The following is a 24986-nucleotide window of genomic DNA, read 5'->3' on the forward strand; positions in this document are numbered from 1 at the left end:
AAGACGTGTTTGCTTGGGAGCGGGCTCTTTTACAACCTATAATCTAATTGCTCCAGTAATGAAATAACTATTTGTGGTTTTGGCCTCAACATACGTCACTTACTTTGCTTACGAATTCAACATTATTTGTTAGTAGAAATTATTATTTTCCAGTCCCACACCACCATACGTTGCACGTGTCATGTTTAACAAACAAATCCAAATTGGCTGTGGGATAAAGCAAGAAGAGGCAGCGGCTGGGGGTTAAAACATCGCCGCTAAAATGCCACCTGCAAGTCCCCAGTCGGTGCAAATTGCTGTTAATTTCACCGTGGCCCGGGTTACACGTGCGAAGGGGCTGCCCATAATATTTTGACAGTTAGCGGTGTTGCTAATGACGGAAATCGAAGAAATCCTGATAATACTGAGACCGCGATTTTCATGGTGAGGCTTCCTCCAGACAGGCAGGGCTTTCTCTGTGGAGGGACTCGTGCCGAAGGGAAGAATGCAAAACCAGACGCGTTTGAGAGCTGAATGCTGCGTCTTGCTAGAAGGCGCCGTGAGGCACAAGGCCGTACCCCGCGTCGTCCAGAAGCCGCGTCCTGCGGCGCGACTGCTGCAGCGCTCTGCGCAAACGGAGCGAACGCTCTTTCCGCGGTGGCGCGGGCTGAAGCACGGGAGCAGCCGGGTAATCCCACTGAACGAAGGCGACTCCATCCCTCAGCCCTCAGCCTGGGCAGGACCGAGGTGGTCGCTCGCAGCAGCAGGTGCTCAGAGCACGAACGACCGGCACGGTATAAACATCCCGTAAGAGTCTGACCCGCGCTTAGAAGGACCACGATCTTCAGGCTCTTTACCGTGTAATTTCCCAGACAAGAACTGAAGCTTACTTACTAATGTTGACGGACAACTGGTCTGGCTCGAGGGTTTTATTTGCCTAGAAAAGGAATGTGCTTGTTCGCGGTCTGACTGAAAAGCACGCACTACAGATGATACAGCGGGCTAGATGGTTATACAACAAAAAGATCGGATCACCACCTGCCCACATTCCCGTGATAAGCAGATGAGGGATGTCTGTCAAAACATTAATTCCCAAATCCGGGGCGGGGGGGGGGGGGGGGAGAGGGGAAGGGAGGAAACACGGCCCACCAGCACCAGCGCGCCGTCTCGCAGGCAGCCGAGCGCCGCGGCCTCACCAGCCGGCCGGCAGCGGCGTGGGAGCGGCAGCCGCGCACCGACGGGCGCAGCGCGCCCGCGCACCGCCCAGCCCGGCCGAGCGCAGCGCCGACGGCAGCGGCCGCCGCCGCCGGCCTCCGCGGCCCCAACAAAGGCGCCCGCCGCGCGCAACAGGCGCGGAGCGGCGCGCAGCCCCGGCCGGGCACCCCGCGGAGCGGCCCCGCCGCCGCCCCTTCCCCCCCCCGCGCTGCGCCGCGTCTGTTCGTACTTCAGCTTGATCCACTAATCCCCCGAGAGAGCCTATTTGTAGTGAAGAGTCTCCGTAGGGGGCGAGGCCGGTCCATGTGGGTTTGTGTCATTGGTTTGCAAGGAGAGACCCCGCCTATTGCCCAAAAAAAAAAAAAAAAAGAAGGGGGAGGAAAAGAAAAGAAAAAAAAAAAAAAAAAGGCGAGCGAGAGCCCCGAGCTGGCCCGGGGCTCAGGCGGCGCGGGGGAGCGCGGGGGAGCGCGGGGGAGCGCGCCGCTCCGCCCAGCGCCGCCCGGCCACTTTCCCCTTTTCTCGCTTTAAGGAAAAAAAAAAAAAGCCTAAAAAAAAAAAAAAATCCCGCACGGAGCCGGCGACCCTCCCCCCCGAGTTGCAGCCAGCATCCTCCCCGCTGCTGCGCGGGGCTGCCGCTGCCGCTGCCCCCGGCCGCTCCCGGCGCGGCGGCGGGCGGAGGAGGAGCGCGGAGCGGCGCGGAGCGGCGCGGGGGGGGGGGAGGGAGGGAGGATTAAGTTTTTGTGCGGTGCGTGCGGCGACGGGCGGTGCGCGGGCGAGCGCGGCGTCTTAAGGTGGATCTGCGGCAGCCGGAGCCCGGCGGCGGCGGCGGCGGCGGGCCGGGATGCGGCGCTGAGGCGGCCGCGGAGCGGAGCGGAGCGGCGCGGTGCGGGGCTGCCGGCGGCGGCGGCGCCGGGCCGCGCCGGACCGGGGAGCAGGTAAGGGGCGGCGCGGGCTGCGCGCGTGTGTGTGTGCGCGGCGCTGCGCTGCGCGGCGCTGCGCGGGGGCAGGAAGGGACGAGGGGAGAGGCAGGGAGCCGGGGACGTCTTCGGCCGCGCTCCGGCGGACACAGCGCGGCGGCCGGGCCGGGCCGGGCCGGGCCGGGCGGAGCGGAGCGGGGGGAGCCGCGGAGCAGAGCGGAGCGCCGAGCCGGGCCGGGCCGGACCGGGGGCGCCGCGGCAAGTTGGGCTGCGGGCGGGCCGCGGGCGCGGAGCGGCGCGGCGGGGCGGAGGGAGCCTTTTGTTGTGGCGGCCCCGCATTGTTTACTCGGTGCCGGCGGCTCGGCGGCGTTTCCGCGGGCGGCGCTGCTGCCGGCGGCGGCGGTCGGCGGCGGAGGAAAGTTTGGGGCGCGGGGGAAGCGGGGCCGCGCCGGGCTGCGGAGCCGCGCTGCGCGCCCGCGGGCGGCGCTACCCAGGGCCGGGCGCGGCGGACGCGGACAGAGAGGGGCAGCGCCGTGCTTTGGGGGCGAGCCTTAGGGTTGGGTTTTTTTGATTTTTTTGATGTTTTTAAAGATTTTTTTTTGATTTTTTTTAGATTATTTTAGTTTTTTATTTTTTTAGATTTTTTTTTTTTTTTTTGCCCAGGCGCCGGTCAGTCCCTCAGCAACTCGGCGGGACGGCTGGGGCGGCCGGCGGCGGGCAGGGCAGCGCAGGGCCCCGCGGCACAGCGCAGCCCTCGCTCTTTCGCGGCTCACCCTCCGCTCGCTCTTGCGGCTTGGAAATTTTTTTTGTTATTGTTGTTGTTTATTTGTTTTATTGCCCCCTCGCCGTGCAAACGCCATCGCGCTCGGCGCGGCCGGGCCGGAGGCAGATCGTGCAATTTCCCCGAAACTTCCTCGGCTGGGGAAGGGGGGGGAAGAGCCGCCTTTTGTCTTTCGCTGAGATTGTTGCCCCTAAGGTAAATGCTGGCGGTGGCTGAGCGGTTGCTGCTCTGCCCGGTGCCCCGGTTCTGCCTGGCTGCAGTGGGCAGGAGGAAAGTGCGAGATGGGGATCTCGAAGTAGCAGGAGTAATTTCTTCTTTCAGCTGTTCTTTGAGTTGCCTTGGAATTGCACGCCGTGAGTGTGCGTGGCTCTCGCTGAAGTACTTTACTCATTCACACTTGATTACATATGCCATGACCAGGGGAAAGAAATGCACCCAGTTCCCTAGAACAGGAGAGATGGCATGACATTTTAATCCTGCGTTTTAAAAAAACGCTAGGGAAGGAGGGAAAGCGACAGCCAGCGATGGGTTAGGTACAATGAGCAGTTGTTTCCATACGGATGGTGGGTTACCGGGTGGAATGAAATTGCACTTATTGCAGTTATTCGGGGGGGGAAAGCCGCGTAGTTTTTAGTTTGTTTAGGCGCAGTGAATAAAACAGTGATAGACGAGATGTCTGGTGACAAAATGCTTTTGTTCCCGTTTTGTTCGGCGCGTAAGGGCGACGACTTGCTTTAGCATGCTTTAAAGGTCTCTTTACCAAGGACAATTGCAGACGGTCTGGTTCTCGGAGCGCGGGGAGGTGTCGGTGAGCTCCGAGGCGCTCCTCGAGCCGCGCACGTTTCAGTTACGCCTCCTGTAGCAAAAAACAACTGTTTGTGGTGATGCGTTCTGTAATCTGTCGTTACCGTAAAGCTCATTTGTTTTGTAGCTGGCCAAGGGAATGGGGTTGTCGCCGGTGCTCTCATCTTAAAGGTTCATGTCCCTCCTCTGACAAAACTTTCTACTGGAGGGGCAGCCTGAAGTTGCTGCGGTAGCACTTAGGTGTAAAACGTCATGTATGCTCAGTATCTTCCTTGAAAATCTGGCGTTACGAACGCGAGCTAGCATTTGTAGAAAGGAGCTTTTATTTTTGGAAGCGTTTGTGGATCACACCTGTTCGTCGTTCGGGGGGACGGAGGTTTGCTTCCGTGAGCTGACAAGCGGGGGCTCACCTATGGACGCAGGGGCGGAGCGTGGCGACTTGCTCGACTGGATGTCTTGCAGCCATCTACCAGGAAAGATGCTTTCTTTTATTATCAAAGATGTAAGTTCTTTCCTAAAACCGAATACAAATTCAGGTGGCTTAGTTGGAGCGGTGAAATGTTTACCTGTTTTGACATGCCGCTTGCGGGAGCATTTTTCCTTTTTCTCAGAGAATTTAAGAGCGAGGCAGCCTGGCAGCGCGCAGGGCGTTTGCTGGAAGCTCGAGGGTGCACAGATTGGAGGGGATGTTTTTGCTAGGTGGGACGGCCGAGCTTTTAAAGGCCGTTTGCTTTGCAGCGCAGCCGGGGCCGGCGCGGCGAGGCTCGGCCGCGTCCGCCGGCTCCCGGGGCGCGACATCCCGCGGCGCTCGAGCACCGGAGCGCTCCTTCCTAGCAGTTTGTTCTTGCCGTGATTCACTTTTTGAAGGCAGAGTTGCACCCTTTTGCACTCCTGCTTATCCTAAATGGAAAACGCTCAGAAGAATTTCCCCGGCAGTAAGAACCGTCGTCTTTAGTGCCGTCGTTTCGACACAGACAGTGGTCGCAGGATTCCAGCGCTAATAATCTTCGTATCACTAAAAACATCAGCCTGAAAGCATGAGGTCCTAGACCCGAGTTAGAGGTATGCATACTTAAAACCTACGGCCAGTAAGGTCAATTTATCTGTGAGGCTGGCTGCAGTTCAAATAAAACTTCAGTTCAGCTGACTCTTTGTAAGAATGTGAACGCTATACTTTAAAGTAATAATGGAAAAAAGAAAAATTGAATCTGGGTTCACCCAGCCTATTGAAAGAGGTAGGTTACTTTTCACTGCAAATGCGGTATTGCTTTTGGATGCTGTTTACTGGCCATGAAAATTGAAAGTGGCTTTGTGATTAAGCCGCAGGAATGAAAAACCTCCTCGAAACACAACCCCCCTGACAATTTGCAAGTGCTTTGTTAAAACCCGGTGCAGATGTCATACAGAATCTGATAGGTGTCATGTTTACGCTTCGTATGAAATCTAGCAAGTATTCCCGTCGTTACTTCATGTTCCTGTTGTCCTGAGCTGAAGAAGCGGAGAGTGGAACTGCTGGTCGTGAGCTTTTTTAGGTGGGGGTGACAACACCTGCATAGAAACTGGTGATTTTTGGAGTATGGGGAAGCACCCCCAGCCTGTAAAATTGCACATCCCTGTCTAAAGGAGCATCCGGTTACTCCGCAGCGCTTCAGAGCAGCCCTCGGGGAGAGGCTCCTGGCTCCGGGCTGCTTGGATCCAACGCAGAGAAAGCAAATGTTGATGTGGGGCTCAGTAATTTTTATACTTGCTCTTCTGCTCCAGCGGGAATTACAGTGTTGTAAAAGGAAGGGTAAAGCCCTTGGATGTTTTTGTTTTCCTCTGCACAACCCACTTAACTCTTAAAATCCAAATCATTCTTGCACTGAGAATATTCCCTCCCTGAAAGGAGAAATGGCATCCGGGTCCGTGCGTGAACGCGGGCTGTACAATAGGGAGAGCAAGGCTCTTGTGAGCGTGCAGGGTCAACAGCGGAGAGCAAGGGACAGCTTAATCCCCCCGTCCCACTCGCGGGGAATACTAAAACTTTAGAGGTGACGTCTTGGCAAGTCGCTGCTGGTTTTGCTCCCGACTAGATAGTACAAGCGCTTTAGCTAGAAATGGGAAATTTCTCCCCCGCCGCACGCGATGCTCGAAGATACTGTTCCAGAAGGCGCTTTGCCGCGTCCGCGCCTGCATAGTTCTGGGCTAACTCTCATTCCTTCTCTGGTTTTCCTGTAGTTGATTTTTGTTCCTTCTCCTTTGCCAGAGGAAGTATAATAAAGATAAGTTTTAGGTGAAAGGATGAGAAATGACGTGACCGTCCCTTGCCCCAGTGAGGGCCTGGAAACCGAAGCGTCTCTTTGCTCGGTGCGTATTTTCTCGTGTTGCTCCGCCGGGCGGCCGCAGCCCCATCTTCGCGTGGAGGCTGCGGTCTGTGGCGTTTCTGCACAGAGTGCCAAAAAGGCACCGGATAAAATTTTCTGTGAAGTCAGCAGAAGTTTTTGGTGTTAGAGGACAGAAGAATCTGTCGTTATTTAATGAACTCTGCACTGATCGATGCTGCTTTCTGAGTGCAGACGCCCCTTCTTTTTGCACCCTGACTCACAATGATGTGTTAAGAACCGGGAATTGTTTCCACAGCGTTAAACATCTGATTTTTAATTATTTTTCTTTCTCCTCTCTGAGATCATAATACTGAGATCAAAAATATCCAAGGGCTTTACCCTTCCTTTTACAACACTGTAAATCCCACTGGAGCAGAAGAGATCATAATACTGGCACGGTGGCACGTTCAGGAACTGATGGTGAGGTTGCAAACAGAAAGGTTGTGGCTTTTTGGGGAAGGGATGCAGTTGACTGTTGAGAAGCAAAAATCCCATTTTGTCGTGTTTGTCTTTGAGGCTGGAGAAGGGGTAACGCGTGTGGGCAGCGTAAGTTTGCAGATAAGTCATTATTCTAAGCTAGAGCAAGTTGCAAGTTTTCCTTGTCCTCTTTAAAGTCTCATTAATTCTCCTACCAGGTAGGTGGCCAACGCTCTTAGTGGGCCGCATCCCTCCCTTGACCCCCAGCGCGAATACGTGTGCTGGGTGCCAAGTTCGGCAGAGGGGTCCGTGCAGGCAGCGTCCCGCCGTGGGTTTCGTCCCGATTCCTGCGTTTCTGCATCAGGTGAGCGCGTAGGCGTGCGTTGCGTTTCCGTATTGCCGAAATAGGTGAGCTGCTGTAAATAGGTGTAAGTCGACGAGCTATTGCTGCGTCCAGATTTGCTCCCGCCTTCCCTAGAGGTGAAGCCTTGCTTGGGCTGTCTGCGGCGTGAATGAAACACGTGGTGATGGCCAATGGGAAGATTTGTGTGGACTTGCTGGCAAGTTCGAGGCTGTTTTTCGCTTTGCCGTGATTTGTTAATGCCTGGCTTGTGTTATTTGCAACACCCTTGGGATTATTTAAAAAAAAAAAGAGAGAGAGAGAGAACTGCAGCTGGAATACTTGGAGGGGAGAGACGCGCCGTGGAGCTGAGCTGGGCTGACGGAGAGGTTAACGCCTGGATCTGCGCGTCCCTGAGGGCTGGTGCAAGCCAAGCACAGCGGTTGTTTTGGGCCCTTCGAGGTCTCCGGTTGCATCTGTCACACGAAGGGGAAGAGCGCGGCGAGGCGCAAAGCCAGCCTCGTCCTCCAGATAGCAATCCCCGGGGCGCTTGGTGGTGTCTGGGTCGATGTGGCCCCCGCTCCTCCGCCGGGGCCCGTGCCGCTCGGGGCCGAGGAAGGTGGCGAGGGCGTGGGAACGGGCCGGGACGGAGGAGCGAGGGTTGTCCCCCTCGGTGGTGGCCCTGAGCTGCTCGCGGCTTCGGTGCGTGAAATCCCTGCCACCGTCATGGCTTCTTCTGGGCTCGGTTGCGTGGACGGTTTTTAATCGATTGCCAAATATCTCGAGACAGCTGGCAGGTTTGAAAAGGCAAGGGAGGCTTTATACAGCGTCGAGGCATTTAGCATCCGTGTGTTGCCTGGGGTGAGCGTGTTCAGCCGCTCTCGGTGTGGATGTGCAGGGGCGTCATTAACGCGGCTTCGTTATACCCCGTTGGAGGCACCGCGGCCTTGCCAGAGATGTCACCGCTGCTGTGTAGCAAAGTTGCCAGCTCTCTTTTGCTCGCTCTCTTTTGCTCGCTCTCTTTTGCTCGCTCTCTTTTGCTCGCTCTCTTTTGCTCGCTCTCTTTTGCTCTCTTTTGCTCTCTTTTGCTCTCTTTTGCTCTCTTTTGCTCTCTTTTGCTCTCTTTCATTTTCTATTATTTTATTTTTTATTATTATTACTTTTTTTTTTTTTTTGGCATTTATTTTCCTGGGGTTTCCGTGGCAGAAGTGGCCGCCGTGGTGAGCGTCGTGCCTGAGACCTCGAAGCTTGCTCCGCAGAGGGCCTGGAAGCGGCCCGGGCCACGTGCGGGATTGTTTGGTGAAGCTCTGCCTGGTGAGCTCTTTAAAACACATAGCCTTCCGGATGGCTGAGGACAGGGTGAAAATAACCCCTGTCCTGGGAGTTCAAGGGAAAAAAGCCGCGTGGGCGCAGAAAGGCGGGTTTGCCTCGGCCGGCTGCGGGACCCGGGCGTGCAGAGCGCGGGACGGACGGGCCGTAAGCTTTTCGTAGCGCCGCTGGTACGAGCCTCCGTGCGTTGATTTTTCGCCTTGCTCCCGTTGCAACATTAACTTGTGTAATGTTGTCAAACAATCAGTTGGTATTTATTTGCGACAATGCCCGGCAATTATTACTTAAATAGACCCCTGAAGCACAGCGTGGAGAGAGACTGTGTGGAGTGGAGACACAATATTTACAAGGAGCCAAAGGCTTTAATGAGACTGGGAATAATGCAGATGGATTCTCCGTTGCTAAATATAACAAATATGGAAGGGATGTTATTTATTTATTTATTTATTTCTAGAGCCCAGTTCACTGCTGAAAAAGAGGGCGCTTTCGCTGCCGAGGAGGTTGGTGCAAAATTATGGGAGACTCCAGAATCAGCCTGCCTGGCTTTTGGCGGTGAGGGGGATACCTGTAGCGCGTGCTTGTGCGAGGTGCGGGTGGCCCTGGCTGGGAGCGGGTCCGAGCCTTTGCCGTGCCGCTGGTTGGGGAAGAGCGGTGGGTGCTCCGGGAGAGCAGGGTCGGCTCCAGAGATAGAAACCCATTCCTCCGCGGAGCCGGCCAACCGGCTTGAGCCGTTCGCATCATCATTAGGGGGGCAAATAACCAAAAAATGGCAATTAATCCCATGGCCGGCTCGTGGGCTGGCGTTGCTTGTTGCGCTGTTAGGCGAGATGAGCTCTGCAGGTTCTCGCCCTTTTGTTTCATCCTGCTCTTCTTGATGCCGCCGTTCGTAGTTTGTGGAAGTTGCCGCGACATGGTTCCTCCCTTCTTCAGAAACAAGTCACTTCTGGTCTGATTTGTTCTTGCCAGCTGTGAGAGCAGGAGCAAGACGGTAAACGAGGGGATTCCCTTGCTTTTCTGCCTGTTTTCTGTTGCCAGGTCCAGAGTGCACGTTTTTATGTGTCTATGCGTGCATCTGGCCAACGTTTTTTTGAAGGTGTGGTGTCTCCTTGGCCTTTTCGACCCTCTGGAAGCTGATGCAGTCAGGATGGTTTTGGCATGCAGAACTTGTCGATTACGTTTCAAAATAAAGTTTTTAGTTAAGAATTGGCCTTCGCCAGGCTCCTTTGAATAACCGCGTCTCGGTGAATAGCGAGCTGGTGGCGCTGCCTCTGGCTCCTGCCGTTGTGCCTGGTGGCTGCAGGGGGCTTTGAGCAGTGGGCGAGACGTGTATATTTGTGCACCGTGTGTGCTGTAACACTGGGCGCAAACAAAGCAGGTGTTAACTACGGGCTTTCCTCTGTAACTCTGCTTCTTAGCTTTTATCAGTGTACCCTTTAGGTTTACGATGGCCCGTGTGTCGGGGGGAATTTCCTTTATTTGTGTTAGCTGCAGGGAAAACCCTGCTCCTTAAAGACGTGCAGGACCTGTGCATACGGGAGATGCTAATGGTATAATGAGAGGTGGGACAGTACAACGGTGTAATAAGAGATGATGCTCTTGTAAAGCATCTACTCTTTAAGTTTTTTTAATGCTGAAAACTGAGTTCTGCATGAGAGGGAATACTGGAAGAAATCAGCAATTTGAGCAAAATAATTACGTTAGATGTTAGAAATTGCGCTTAGGAGACTTAGGCTTCTATGCGATTAGTTTTGACAAAACTAATTTCAGTTTAATATCTAGCAAACACTTTTAAGCATATTTCATGATCTTGCAGCACAAGCTTGTGTTATTTTTATGTAGTGGTCACTGTCTGCACAAGTGCCTCCTTTGAGGCAAAAATGATACGATGCAATGTTCAAGGCTAGAATTAAGGTACGCAGAAGTTTAATATTCGAGTGCCTATGCTAACTGCAGCTTTTCACCTTTCCAATGTCTTGTGTAAGAGAGTTTCTCATTGTTCCGTCTCGTAGCGTATCTGAAAGACCCATTCTGTGCTTTTCAGTTACTGGAAAGAAACGGGATTCTTTTGTATATTATAAATGATTTCTGTTAAGGAGTTACAGTGCCCGTTTCTCTGGCAGGACTGTAGCTGTGGTCAGAAGGGGCTGTGGCACGCTGTAAGCTCGGTGATATAACGTGGTGGCAGTGTCCTTCTTTCTCCGGGAAGTGGAGATGGACTATCCTGACGTGTTTTTCTCATCTGCATTGTTCGAAGAGAAGAAACCATATATCAGTTATCTAGCTAAACAACAAAAGTTGTGAATACTAGAAAGAGGAAATATAGGCAGATTTGGGGGAAAGATTCCATGGGAGATAAAAACACAATTTTAGTTTTGCCTAGCCAACAGTACGATGTATTTCTTGGGAACCTCTGCTTTCTTGGAGGTGACCCAACCACACTAAGTCCTAGTTCCAGTCTTGCTTAGAATATTAAATTGCACTCGTTTGTAGCCCTTGGTAGGAGGGTGGCAAGCTAGTGATTTTGTTGAGGTTGTTTCTGGAGAATGATGAAATGATGTATCAGAAGCAAGGACCAAGCCGAGTGGGTCTCGGCAGAATAACGTGCCGTGTTCGCCTGGGTAGGCATTGAAATTAAGTAGCTGAAATTGTGTGTCTGGAGTGGTGAGCAAAGTCGGAAGGTTCCCTTTAGTTTTGATGAGATTCACTATGCTAAAGCCCAGCAGTACATAAATTGTGGAAATCCCTTCTGAGTGATGGCATACAGGAAAATTCACAGCCAGCATGGAGGAGGAGCTGACCCACAGCTTGACTATGTGAAGGGGTGAGAGTACCTCGAGATCCACCGCAGGCTGGGAAGGACCGAAAGGGCATCTCAGCAGTGCTGGAGCCTTTGGTGCTCATTTGTAAACGGCTTCATAGCTCCTCACGAGGAAAGCACTGGCAAGTCCAGCGCTCCACCTGGTCTCATTTTGTCCTGGACAGCAGCAGCAGAAGGTGCCACAGTAGTGGCCGAGCTCGCGGGTGCTGCCTTGGGTGGTCCATCGTGATGCCCAGCGTTCACAGTCTTTGGATTAGGGGAGGGTAGAGGGCACGTCCATGCTTAGTCCATTTAATAACTCTCTGTGGACCCGTTGGCTCAAGAGTTTGTGTAATCCCTCTCTGAACCTGTTGAATTTCTCCACAAACTCCTGTGGCAGCAAATGCTGAAAGTTGACTATCCACTAAATAAGAGTGCCGTGCTCTATGTTGTCTTACTTGCCTGTAAATAGTAAAGTGGTTCCTCATGCTGTATTTTATGGGTGGAATATCGCTTTTGACTTGTCGCACCATAATTTGAAACTGTCCTCAAGGCTCTCTTTCATGAGCTTCCCCTTCAGGCATCCCCAGTCCAGCCTGCGTTTTGGATGCTGTTTTAAAATGTTGGTGCTCTGAAACGTAGCGCACGCCCTGTACGGCGTAGTCAGCGCTTGCAAATCTAAGTGCCGGAGAGAGGAAGTCAATAGTAATGAAGAGAAATTAAAGCCTGCTGAAAGAAGCAGAGGAATGCAGAGGAACTATGGCCCGTAGTGATAAGAACAACTAACTGTTTCTCTAATATATTAGAAATAAAACTAGGTTACTGGATGAAATTAGTAGAAGAGGCAGAAATATTTTTTTTTTGCAAAGAATGACATTATGTTCAGATCCTGTTATGATTCTGATTGACACCGATGAATGTTAAATAGCTGATACTTTGGTCAGACCTTTATAAATCATCCTTCTGTACCCTTCATTCAGGAGTTTTAAAGGAGCTGGCCGGTGAGCTCTGTGAGCCGTTAACGCTCGTTTCTTACTGAGTCTTGAAACACTGGAGGATTCCCAGAAGACTATAGCAGTGCCTATGTTGTATTAGTATATAAAAGAAGTAAACAGGACAGATTGAATAATACAGGTCTGAGTAATACAGGTCTGTCAGCTTAATGTAAGTCCTGGGTAAACGATTCGATTAGTTGATATGAGACTTGTTTAATGAAGAAGTGAAGGACGGTGATGCACTTAATCGCTATCAACATGAGTTTATGGACAACAGATCCGTAACAGATTTTTAAAACTAACTTTTTTTTCATTTAAAAAGCTTTTATATGCACTTGGCAAAGGTAATGGTGTGGATTTTATTCACTTAAAATTATGCGAGAAGTTGAGCTTAGTACCACGCAACTGTTTTGGTTAGGAATGTGCGAAGGAGCAACTGGGTGAAACCCAGCAGATTGTCGGTTCTCAAAATACGGCTGTAAAACAAGAGGAAACGTCAAGGCATGCATTTCCAGCAGGGTGTCGGAGGCATTCGTTTTTGTCCTTACGCTACTTAACCTGTTTGTCAGTAAGCTGCGATAACGCACCGCATCACTGCTGTTAACGCTTGCGATGTCACTGAGATTGGGAGAGCGGTAAATAATGAAAAGGAGTGACCGCTGATAAAAGCAATTTGTATTGCTCGGATGCAGGCAGGTAATATTTGTCATATGGCCGACCGTAAATTTCTCTTATCAAAAAGCAAATAACGCAGGCCATTCCTGCAGAAAATCCCATCTCTGTGAAGAACTGAGGAGTCACGAACACGTGCTTCCAAAACGATATGATGGCCAAAGGTCTCGGGTGATCCTTGCTTGCGTTGGCGGGTGGGTCTCGGGTTGGAAGAGGGAGATTAAAACGTGGCTGAGTTTGGCCGCGGTTTGGCAGCGCAGGTTTTGGGGCTGGCGAGGGCAGTCCTGGGAGCAGGCTGCGTTTTGAAGGGGGTCTCCGAAGAGCTGCCAAAGCGAGGAATGGATCGGGAAAACGGCTTTCTAATGGAAGAGTCCGGGCACACAATCTGTTTAACTTATCCAGGAGAGCGTTAGAAGGTAAATTGATTAAGGCAATTAGTGTTGTCATGGGGAAAATAAATTGAATAATAAGGAGCTCCTGGGTCTAGAAGACAGAGCTTTAACAAGATCCAATAGCTGGAAGATGAAGCTAGAGAAAGGCTAGAATTAAGGTTCACAGCTTCGGCGCTGACGGTGATTAATGCTGGACGAGCCTCCTGGAGGCGGTGTTAGTTTCTCCGTCTTCGGAAATTGCTCAAATCAAGAATGTTTGTTTATGGCAGGGAACGATGCCGAAGCAGGGATTAAATTAGTATGTAACTATGCTGTGTGTTGGTCTGGAAAATCACAATAGTCTCTTCCGACCTCAAAATCTGCAGAAGCCCATCATTTAGTGAAAGTGTCCCGACATCTGTGGATCCCAAGCACCTGCATTTCAGATTTCCTTCAAGACTGGCTTGCGGAGAGGAGACCTGTATCTGAAGGTGGAGTTTGCAGGGTGTGACTTTTAGATTATAGTGCTCAAGGAGGACTGTAGGATTTTAATTTCTCATCGTTTCCCCCTGGTCAGTGAAAACCTTAACAAAATGCTTTGTATCCCTGTGAGCAATGAGTTGCCTCCAGCGTCAGCACCGGGTGCTTTCCCCTGGGTAAGAAATTAGCAAGGGGGGCCACGTTCCGTCTTACGGCTAATACATGCGTCGGATGTGAATGAATTTAAGTGCAGGAGGAAACTGAAGGAAGAATATCTTTTTTTTTGATGGTCGTTGAGCTTTAACAATTGTGCAGAGTTTATTCATACTCGGAATCACCTCTTAGCTGCCCTTGTACTTCAGAAGAAACTTCAGCCCTGATGGGAAACTTCTGAGAAGAACGCAGACAAGAATGCAAACGTCTGAAAAAACAGGTCAAACCCAGATTTTAGATTTCTGTTATCTTCCATATATTGCATGTGTTGCTGTTGGAACAAAACCGCTCCGTTTCTATGCCATTTTATTTTAAAGAACCGCCACAAGGAAAGAGCAAGCAGAACTCTGGGCAAAGTATAGTAAGCAGCAGTTTGAAACAAGGTTATTTATATCTAGGCACGTTGCCGATGCCGGTGTGAGAGTTTGGGTTTTGCAGGGTTTTGCGTGCGCTCCTCGGCACCCGGAGACTCCACACGGCATCGAGATCGCCGCCCGCCACGAGGCGCTGCACGGAGAGCGCTCCAGGGATGCTCCCCCGTGTTTTTATCTGCACTTTGTGCTATTAAGCGTTTTTTGGTAGGAATGAAGCTGGGGTTATCAAGAGGCAAACTTATTTTTAGCTTAATGCAAAAACATAGAGCTGGATGTTTTCCCACTTACTCTGCTCGAGCTTTTTAGGCTAGTTTTCAGATCTCTCTGTTGTCTTGTCCATCGTTGATGGTACAGCACAGTGAGTACCTCTTTACAGGTATGTCTAAATCGTAGCCCGTTTAGTGGTTATGGGTTCAGAATCGGTAACAGCAGAAATGTTGTTTGAAATCCTCTGTATGGCATCTGCTAGATATACATGACCCAGCTTTTTAGGTCTGGTGAATGCGTTGAGGGAAGTAGCTGCATGAAATCGTTGGAGAGCGTGTGGTTTCATGGTTTATTTGGTCACTCAAGGTCTTTGTGTACTAGATAACCTCGTAGAGTGAAACTGGAGCGAAATATGAATTTGTTGATGGAATTAAAAGCACAATGGTAAAAGTAGTTCACATGGTAACAAAGCTTGGGCTAGTGCTCTGAATTAATGACATTTAGATATTTGGCTGTATATGGTTTAGCTTAAACAAACATCACATTAATCTCATTACTCAAGCAAATGAAATAAACCATTAAGACACTTAAAACATGTCAATATTAGTTAGCCAGAAGGACCAATGAGACCCCTTCCCAGACAGTACATCTACTCATGTGTGTAACCTGACTTGCACGTGTAAATGCTCCCAGAATTGGGACTGACTCCGGTGAGGATGGTTTGAAGTTGGCAAGGCAGCAGGAATTTATTATTAACTTTGGTGTGTTGCACTAGGCTAGGAATTTTCCCTTTTCTTTCTATTGTGCTTGGTCTTTGGTTAGGAGGAGAAATGACTGAATGACATGTCATGTTTATAAAATCAGGAGCACCTAGCTATTTTCATACAGCTCTCTTAATAGAGATTAAACACAAAATAAAGCAGAATGCATCAGCAGTGATATTCCCATAAGCAATATTGTAACTTGTATGCAGTGTAATTATATTTTGTACACTTGCCAATTAAGCAGTTATGCTTTAGAGAAAAATTACTTTCAAGAGATTGAAGAAAAGTATTGCAGAGCAGTAAATCAAATAAAATATACATGTATTAGAGTGTCTGGTGTATGCAGTTGAAATTTTAAAATTTCCTGCTGTAGTCAGGTAACGCATTGTTGGCGGTATGCGTAATGATACTGTGTCCTACAGCTTCTTTTAGGACTGGAAGTTGGCAGGTAGGAAAAAGGGTATAAAAAATATATTACTTTGTGGGATAGCCGTATGTCACGTGAAACTGAGATGCTCAGGCAATCTCCTCTTCCTCCTTGCTCCCACTAAGCTTCTGCTGAAATCCCTGTCCAGCAAGCTCACTAGCAACGGGAGAAGGTGTGGGAGCATTTAAGAGGATAGATTTGAGAGCGCCTCTGGGACCACGCCGAGCGTTGCTGTGTTGGCGTCCGGGAGCGCTGCTGTAGCAGGGGACCTTTCCTCCCTTCTTCCACCCCACTCCTCCTGCCTTCTTTCTCTTTTTTCCACCTTACGCTGATCTTACCCTCAGTCACCAGCAGTGTGCGGAATATGGCATTTTGCCATCAGACTGACGCTTACCTGTGGTTGAAATTTTCATCCTTAACGTCTTCTAATTCGGTGCTCGTTGTGCTGAACTGCACGTGCCGTGATGGCAAACCTTGTACTTGCAGGATTTGAACACGGGCACCCACAGCTCCTTCCTGCGCTGAGGAAAGCTGCCAGCTTCTGTGTCTTGGGTAACTTCAGCGTTTACACCCGCCTTGAGGACTTCTGTGGAGCGGTCGTTAATCTCTCTGTCTTTCCCTTAAATACAAACGTTAAAAAGTATTTGCCATGGGATTGTGTGCGTGCCCCCAAACAGATAGGAAATGGTTTATTTTTGCCCAGCCTAAATTACAGCAGTCTCAGTTTTTTTAATCAAGTAAAAGCTGGGCTCCCAGCACGTCCCAGAAGGTGCGAGTAGCAACCTCAGGAGCTCAGGTGCGGATGCCCAAGCACCGTGGTGGGGCGAGACAGGCCGGCAAAGAGGAGCTCGTGCGATGGGCACGGGCTGCAGGTCCGGTCTGCAATCTTGCCATGAGATGGGAGAGTTGGTGGCTACGGTTGTTTCAGGTGCCAGAAGTTGTCTTTGGGGACTGTTGGAAGGCTCAAAAATAGCTTAGACGAGTGATTAATGTAGCTGGTTCATATTTGGTGACTGCCTTCTTTGGACGCAGGATTAAACGCTTTATTTGAAACTTCAAATGTTTCAAATACTCTATTTGAAAAGAGATTCTTCCTATTTCTATATCCCAAGCCAGCTAGAGCCTTCAACAGGAGTTTTCTGCTTCTGCGCGGTTGCTCTTGGCCAGTGTTAACTTTTGATGATGACCACGAGAGGGTGGTAGTAGCTGATGGGGGCATCTGATCCTCAGCGGGGTGCAGGATTAGTGCCGGTTACTGTGCTCGTGTGTCGCAGCCAGAGCCACGAAGCGAGTAGCTGCGATGACTGGTGCCGGAGCGTAGTCCGAAACATGGACTTCTCCGAGCACGGCCAAGCTGGGCGTGCTTGGAATGACAGGGAAGCCTCTGAAATCACACGCGAGTTACCAAATTAGTAGTATTTACTACACAGAAGTATCGGTGGGATATCGGGTTAATTCTCTTTCCTAACAGAAACTCAGCAAACAGTCAGTGTTAAGAAGTTTAGGATGCTGACAGAAATTATGCAAGTTCTTTATTATACTAGAAGTTTCTTATGTGAGGATATGCTAGAGATGATAAGCATTTGGAAGTATAATGCAGACAGGCGTTACTAGCTGCCCTTGGTCTCCCGCTCTCTTGGGCCCTTACAGCATCGCTTTCCTGTCCGGGCTGTGCCAGCTCCCGCGTTTCGGCGCCGTGCCTTGCGCAGGGCGAGCGGGTGTTATTAGGGACGCTGCCGCCCATCGCCTGTGCCTCCGGCTCCGAGCTGTCCCTGGAGGACGCCGCGTGGGTACCAGTCTGTTACCTGCTCGCTTCCGACGCGGTTCCTCCTCTGCGCTGTGCAGTTATAAGCGTGGTATGTAAATTGATTACCGCAGGGTTTTTTTTCCCCTCACGTCCTATGCGTTTGATTATTCAGGAGGCTGGCAGTCGAGTCAAGTTTATTTCTGTTGGTTTATTTTTAGCCGGCTGCTTGTAGCCCATCTGCTGACACTGCCCAGCTCCCGATGCAGCGCCGCTGCCACCCTGCAGCGTGCCGGCGCGGCGTAACGCAACAGGTCAACAGCTCCGCTTGGTTTCATTTGTCCCTGGCATTTACCTTGCTCATCCTAGGCCAGAGTTGGAGTCAGTCACTCGTGTTCCTTGGCGTTAACACTGAGCTCTTGCCTTTTATTCGGCTGTGGTGTGCAGTGATCCCGGGGCAAGATCACCCGCTGCACCAGGTGCGCCGTTAGCCCGCGAATCGCCGGCAGAAGGGCGAGCAGATAGGCGGGCTTGGTGTTCACAAGGCCAACGACAGGCTGCAAGAAGCACGTTTCATAGAGGGTGAAAGGTTTGTTGGCCCTCTCTATCCTACGTGGATATATTTGCAAGGTGCTTCTTGCCTTTTTTTTTTTTAGCTGACTTTGTAAGAGATGAGTTCCTGACTTTGTTTGCGGTTGGACTGCTTATAGCAAGTTTGGGGCAGTTGTCCCATGTTACAGTCAGCTCTGGTTTGGATCAGGCGCTTCGCCACTCTGAAAACCGTGTCAAGAACTGCACTAGTACATAGTGGGTCTGCACTGGATTTGGTGTGTTTTTTTCTCACCAGCTGAGTGTTAGTGTGACTTCTGTTCAAGATGCAGGGCTTTGGGCCGTCAAGCCTAAGTCAAAGTGTTTCTGTGTATTGCCTTGCGTTTATCAGCGCTTCATAACCTTTCCTCCTCTCCCTCCCCAGCTGCTTAAGCCTCTGTGGTAGTTTTAATTTGAGAAGGAAGAAATAAAGGTGTGCTCTACAAAGATGATTATCACAATGGAGTAATTACATTTTGGTACTTGATTTGATTTGTTACCTGAAAGATCAGTCTAAAAGCAGAGATGAAAATGAATGTGTTGTAGACCGCAGAAAGTTATTTATGGGTTTTTATGTATATGTTTAAAGGAATTCTCCACGTGACTTAAGTAGCAGAACGATTTATGGCCTTTCACACAGGTTAGCTAAATAAATAAACAGAACAAACACATGGGAAGAATAGAAAGAAACGGTGCTAGAGTCTGCTGGGGTTAAGTTTCAGGGGTGGAATGCAGGAAACTGCTGCGTTCCACAACTCAAGCAAACAGATACAAGTAGTGCACGCTTTGCAATGGAGAAAGAACACGATCCCAGTATTTTTCACATTAATTGTGTTATGCGGTGGCAGGAGAAATGCTTACGTAATCAGGCACACTATTTTTTTGTGCGTTGTGTTTACATAATGCCCAATTTTTAAATAATTGACTTCATGTGTTATTCTTTCCTTGGCTTTCTCTCCTGCTCCCTCTGTTCCACAAATCAAGCAAGCACCTTGATCAGGGAAGGCGAAATAGTGTCTCCGCTGGGAATCTAATGCTGGGAGTTGCTGGTACCATTTAGTGTGGTGGCACTGTAGAAGACTTAGACGGGCATAAAGGTGGGTCTGCTGGGCACAGATAAGAAAACACGTTTGAGAAGTTAAGGGCCTGCTTGTAAACGAGGAGAGCTTTGGACAGGACTCCCTCCTGCAAGGAGGTGTCTGCAGCTCTCATTGGACAACCCATATGCCGAAACTTACCTGAGAAGCAAATCTGAGGAGAACGAGCGTGGCTTCTGCTCTTGTCATCAGGGACATGAGACTGGTGTGGTTGTTCAGCTTTTGTACCGCTGCTGCAGCTGGCCGCAGGCTCCTGAGCAGAAGAGGTAGTGGTGGGAGCCTGCTGCTCGCCCGCAGGTTCCTGGGGAAGAGCCCCAGGCAGGTTGGGCTTCTGCTTTCTTCTGCCACCTTCTCCCCGTGAGAGGCTCCGCAGATGGACTTGGAGCAAAACAGCCCCCCTAGATATACTTCTGCACGCGTGTTGCTAACTCAACAAAGTTGAGTTCCTACATAGCTGTCTCTCAGGAGCAGATTTCTAGCATGAAATGCCCGTTACTGCTTCACTATTAAATCTTGTAATTCTGCGCTTGGCATTTTTATATAGTGTCCTTGGTCAGCAGGGTGCATTAAAGTGGAAATAAAGGCAAATCTCCTGCTCTGGGACTTTAAAACACTGGTGATGAGTGCGCTGAATCTGTCAGAGGAAATCAGAGGCAATCCTCTGGTTTGGGGAAGCAACCAAGGCCCCATGCGGCTGTTTTAAATTGCTGTTGCTCCGTAGGAGCCAACGGGGTGATGCTGATTTACCACCAGCTGATGATTTGGCCCAGGATTTTATTTCATAGTAGCTCCTGTTTTTCCCATCTAAATCTCATTTGCTCACTGGGAAATTTTTAAATGCTCAGAGAAGCTGAGTCTTTCTCTTTTGGTTTATTTAATTTATTTTGGCTCAGATGTATTGACAGATTTGAATTTGAGACAATTAGTTTGAGACAAATGCTTTAAAAATGGTGTGACTACAAAAATGCACTGCTTACAGCTGTAGGCTCTTGATTTGGGTGTCATCTCATTTGTGTTTGAACATCCTGAGCTATTAAAACGATCTTGAAGTGAAATTAGCAGCATGACTGCGATTGCAGATAAGCATACAGATTTATGCTCAACTATGGTCCCTAGATTTTTTTTTTAAATCATTATAAAGAAAACAATTTTTTGGATTTCAGCTCTCTTGGATGTCTCAGGTACAACAGTTATTTGACTACACAAGTGGGACCGGACTTCCTGATTAGACTAATTTACTAAAATACCAAATTATGGAAATAGCTGAAAGGAAAAGTGTCACAGAGTTCCTGGTACTCGCTTCAGTTCTTACGCCTTGTAGTTCTGGATTTGCTGTCTATGTAGAAAAGAGTCCCCCTCCTACTTTGCTTTTAATGTCAGCCAGTCTTGCTTAAACCCACCAAAGTCTCTTGATCATCCGTTGGTTGAAAATCGTTTGCTTCTGCTAAGTGAAACAGAAACAGTTGAGTGTCTTGTTACACGAAATGAATCAAATTGCTGAACAAAGGAAGCAACTTTTCCTTGCGCAGCAAAAGCTGTTGGCGTAGGCAGGCAGCAGAGCATTCCCCGATTTCAGTTTCTGGAAACTCATCAGACAGATCTCATACCTTTTTCAAACTGCAGTATGCTGGTGTCGACAGCGGCTGGAAAAAAAATACCAACAAGAAAGCAGCCCAGTGTGTTGCCTGGATTAAAATGACATTTCAAAGGTTTGCACGAGTGTATTTTTTTGGTTTTTATGGGTTTTTTTCCCCACTCAGATATTCTCAACACAGGAGGAACCAGCCCGCAAATACTGTATATTAAATAAGACTTTGGATATATAGTTCGTTCACTGTCACTTTGGAAAAGCAGAAGGGAAAGGAGTCCTGTCTGAAGCCCAGACCGCTCATTTCTGTAGACACAACCTGTGAGAGGAGCTTAAAGAGTCTAGGAGTCCGCTAGAGTCTGGCTGGAGTTTTTGTAACCGGTAAGAAAGCTGAACTCTTGCAGTTACCAGCTCTACGGGCTGGAGGGTTTGTGGGAATGGACCCCATCAACCAGTGAAGACAAGAGCGACCAAAGCTAGGGTGCTCCCATCCGTATTGCAGCTCTTTGCCTGGGTGCTCCTGCAGTTGTGTATTACCACCCACGGAGGTAAAACATGAATGAATTCCTCGCTTTGCTTGCAGGAAACAGCATGTTCAAAGCTAGGGTTCACCTCTGCACCCCGTATTTCAGAAGTGTCTTAGTTAAGTTGTGTTTTTCAAGTGCACGGAACGGGAATAAAGCTGCCCTGCCTCTGCCTCTGCCCCACATACAAAAGACTTGTTCGTGGGAGTAGGAAAAATGCTTTGGGCCTTGGGCAGAGGGAGGACGCTGTCCCGTAAGGTGCCGAGCGCCCGCACCTTGGGAGGCAGTATGTACCGTATCTTTCAAGAGGTGCTGTGCTCCTGGTGTCGGCCAGGCTTCATGTAATACGGCATAATTCTGTGAAAGATGGAGCCCCCATATTCCATTTTGAGGGTGTGTAGGTGAGAGCGGTGTGCTGGATGTTAGGCAGGGTCTCCTCCAGGGACCCAGCTGGTGGGAGTCGTACAGAAGATGTAATTTAGGGAGCGATACAAGGAGCTCGGCTAGGTGGAACAGTGACTTACTTTGCATCCCTGAGAAACCCATAAAAAGCAACATGCTTGACTACAGCTGTATTAAAATTTCAGTGTTGTTTTTTTTAAACTACATTTATTACACTGATCATCAGTGTTGTATCAGCAGAATGTATTGGAAGAGCTTGACCCTCAGGAGATCCATAAAATAAGAAGTAGCTGCTCATGGAGAGATTACTATTGATATCTGTAGTTCTTTCAGACTGAGAGATTATTCTGTCTCCGCTCCAGTGCACTTGGAGTCGTTTTGTAAAGTAACACCGTTTCCAGAGGTTGGTAGCGCGAGAGCCCTCTGACGTTACTGGCTTTGCGGAAGATGCCTCGGCGTTGAACGGCAGCAGTCGGTTGGTTGCAGCGTGGCCGTTGCCACACGCAGCCGCTTTTGTGGACGAGCCGTCGTTGGTGCGAAAGGGTTGGCACAGGTGGTCTTGGGAAAGAAATCCTTGAAGCTCTTTGTGGTGGGTGGCTGAGGGAAAAGGAGGGGGCTGGGGCAGGTTGTTTTGTTGACCCTCGGAAGTTAAACCTGGTTTCATGGTTTTTCCGTGGTGAATGACAGGCGGGAGGTAGAGAGCCAGCCAAGGGTGAAAACACCAGTTTTCAAGTGGAGGTACTGGAAGTTAGGCACCGAAGCCCATAAATAAGTGGAACTAGCTTTTTTTCTTTTAAGAAGAGCCGAGCGATTGCGTAGCTTCCAGTGAAGCCGGAGAGAGGCCTTTTCTTTCCATAGGGGTCCGTATAGTCTGCTGGGATGCATAGTTCCTCTCCGCTGTCCGACCTTAACGACGTTAAATTCATTTATGGCACAACGATGGCAGCTAAATGAGTGCCGTGCAAGAACCTTGTAGAACACACTGGTTGTAGTACGGGCTGTTTTAGGGCAAGCTTGTTTTGGACTCCTCTGGCAGTGCGATGAGCTCAGACCGCTGCCAGCCGGCTGGTTTGTGTCCCTGTTGCCTGGCACTGACATGTTTTTCTGCAGTAATCTTCTGATTTTAAAGACAGTGTAAGCTGTAAGTAAGCCAGTGTTGGTCGTGATCATGATTTATGTTACGATGGCTGTGCTCTGATTTGCTGTGTTACGCACCAGAAAGTTGAGAGCATTAGGACAAAGTCTTTCAGTAAAGTGCAACAAATTCTCATCATCAAGGAGTAGCCGTCATATACCTTCTGCTGAGTAATTATCGAATACAAAGAAGATTTGATGCAGGAATTGTGGCTTAATCTCCTGCACTTCATTACATTTTCCCTGTGATGGTAGCGAGAAATGGGAGATATATTTTATTTTCCAATTTGAGTGTGCTTGCTCAGGATGGCCTTGCTCTTAATGTTGCTTCACAGGGGAGAATTTACAGTGGGGATTTCCATTAATGCTAATGAGAGTTATGCACATGCAGTTCACTGGCCTGGTGATGGGGGGAGAGCAAATAATAATTAAATTCTTTGTCTTCTAGGAAAATAAAGTGACCCTAAAATGTCCAGCACGTCAGTGGGAAGTGACTGAGAACAGGAGCTGCCGTAGTTTCTGCACTTGAACATTCACCAGTAGATAATGTTTTTTCTCTATCCCTCTTCTCTCTTCCTTCAAAAAAAAAAAAAGGAGGACACGTATTCTAATTGGGAAGAATAATAAATAGTCGAAGGGTAGATACTGTGATTATAAAACAAAAACATGCAGGTTGCTAATGTAAAGTTGTATGAAATGAGTTGCAGTAGGTTTTCTTTATGCTTATGATTAATACACTCTTCCATTTAAAGCCATTAGGTATAGTGCTACACTTGATTTAAAGTAAGTGCAGTTAATATTTTTGGTTATAAATTTCAGCCGTGTTGGTAAGAAATCACTAAAAAGCACAATTCTTCATGTAAAGCAACCACAAATTCATATTAGTCTCCATCCAACACAAGAGGCAGGTTCTTTTCATGCAGCTGGATTTTGCTAGTTAGTTGAACGTGTGGCACCCAGTAAAGAGTGGTTGTGTGTTACAGAATTATAGCAAGTACGGCATTAATATGAGATGTTGTGACACATCTTTTGTAAGGGACTCTGTCGAGAGGGAGTAAGGAAAGGGCTATACTTAATCAGTATAAATGTCAGTAGCATATTTTAATAAATTCTTGATTTTGCTTGGACTGTTTGCAATTGCATATTTAAAAGGAATCTGCCATCCCCTTTCGAAGGTATGTGACATTTAAAAGATCTGTAAAGAAGATTGGTTTGACAGCTTCAAATTACATTTGAAAGAGTTTTTTCCTTTCAAAACAGAAAATGAATACTTCCTATTCTAAATGTCACTGCAAAGACATAAACATGTTTAATCAAATTATATATTTAATTTATGTAAAACATAATTTTTTATTCATGCAGGAGACTCACTTGTTACATTTTTACCATTTCTGAAGCTTAGCAAAGTTGGTGAACTACTGAATCTCTTGAATAAATGATTGCTCAGCCACATTTCACATTTTTTCAGAATTAGTTATTGGCTTATCATTGACTCGTCCAGCTTCCAGGTACGTGTGTGTGGCCTCTGGCTGCCTTGCTTTCGCTAGTGGAGTTCAGCAGTTTCCAGGAGGCCTCACTGGAGTGGAGTGAACGGCGTGACTCCACTGCTGCCTCTGCCGTGTGCTACGTTGGATCATCATGCCCTGTGTGAGGAGACCCATTGGTGCAGCGGGGCCAGCCCTGACCTCCAGGAGCACCTTGTGGGCCCAGGGCGGTGGAGCACCGTTCCGGATGCCCGACGTACGCCTCTGCATGGGGAAGGCAAGTGCTGTCAACCAGCAGTCTATGAGAGCCGTTATCTTCTTAGGCGATCATCTTTCGAGGTACTGGAGCATGGCTGAATTTGAGGTCACCAAGACAACAGCTGTCCCACGGGATGGCAAAGCCACCGTGAAGAAGCTGCTGGGCCGAAACTGTGAAACCTCTCCTAAGGGGACGTAAACTGGATTTAGTATTCTGGACATCAGCTTTCACGGCATAGGTATCAAGGCAGATGACTGAAACAGCCCAGCAGGTCCCCAGAAGATAAGGAGCTTTCGTTCCTGGCATAGCTGCTGGTGTTTCTGCGGTGCTGTGTGCGAGCTCGCAGGAGCAGCTCCGTGCCCATCGGTGGCTCTGCCAGGAGAGCTGTGTGGGTCACAGCAGCAGGCAGCCGACCGGCAGCCCAGCACCAGGCTAGCTTCAAGGATGGACTGCTTTTCAAGAGTGAAGGTTTAGCAGTAATCATAGGCAAGCTCCAAGAGCAAGGCCTGCCATTGAGCAGATAGGTGAGATGAGGTGGTGTCACTCTGCTCAAGATAGCTGGATGCCTAGAGAGGAAGGGTGGAATCAACATTTAAAAAAAAAAAAAAAAACAGAACCAGGGCATTCAGCTATTTTACCTTGTTTCTATTTTGATGTCTGCGAACTTCATGAGTTTGGGCTGACCACATACAGATGCTAAACTCATCTCAGGAAATGTCAA

The 24986-nt window shown here is 49.1% G+C and overlaps 1 protein-coding gene across 4 annotated transcripts in view; it reads left to right on the top strand.

The window, feature by feature from the left end:
* The first annotated feature begins 2025 nt into the window (after positions 1-2025).
* The window catches only part of CTBP2 (C-terminal binding protein 2), a 147563-nt gene continuing 124602 nt past the window's right edge, over positions 2026-24986 (top strand). Inside the window, exon 1 of one of the 4 annotated variants that reach the window (XM_068951460.1) lies at positions 2026-2129. The gene's annotated coding sequence lies outside the window, so the exon portion shown is untranslated. Of the gene's footprint in view, positions 2130-2312; positions 2370-4179; positions 4199-12825; positions 13026-24986 lie in introns of those variants that run through there. The other 3 variants (XM_068951466.1, XM_068951470.1, XM_068951468.1) reach the window with 3 other exon arrangements.

Source organism: Struthio camelus, chromosome 7 (genome assembly GCF_040807025.1).
Source record: "Struthio camelus isolate bStrCam1 chromosome 7, bStrCam1.hap1, whole genome shotgun sequence".
Taxonomy (NCBI): domain Eukaryota; kingdom Metazoa; phylum Chordata; class Aves; order Struthioniformes; family Struthionidae; genus Struthio; species Struthio camelus.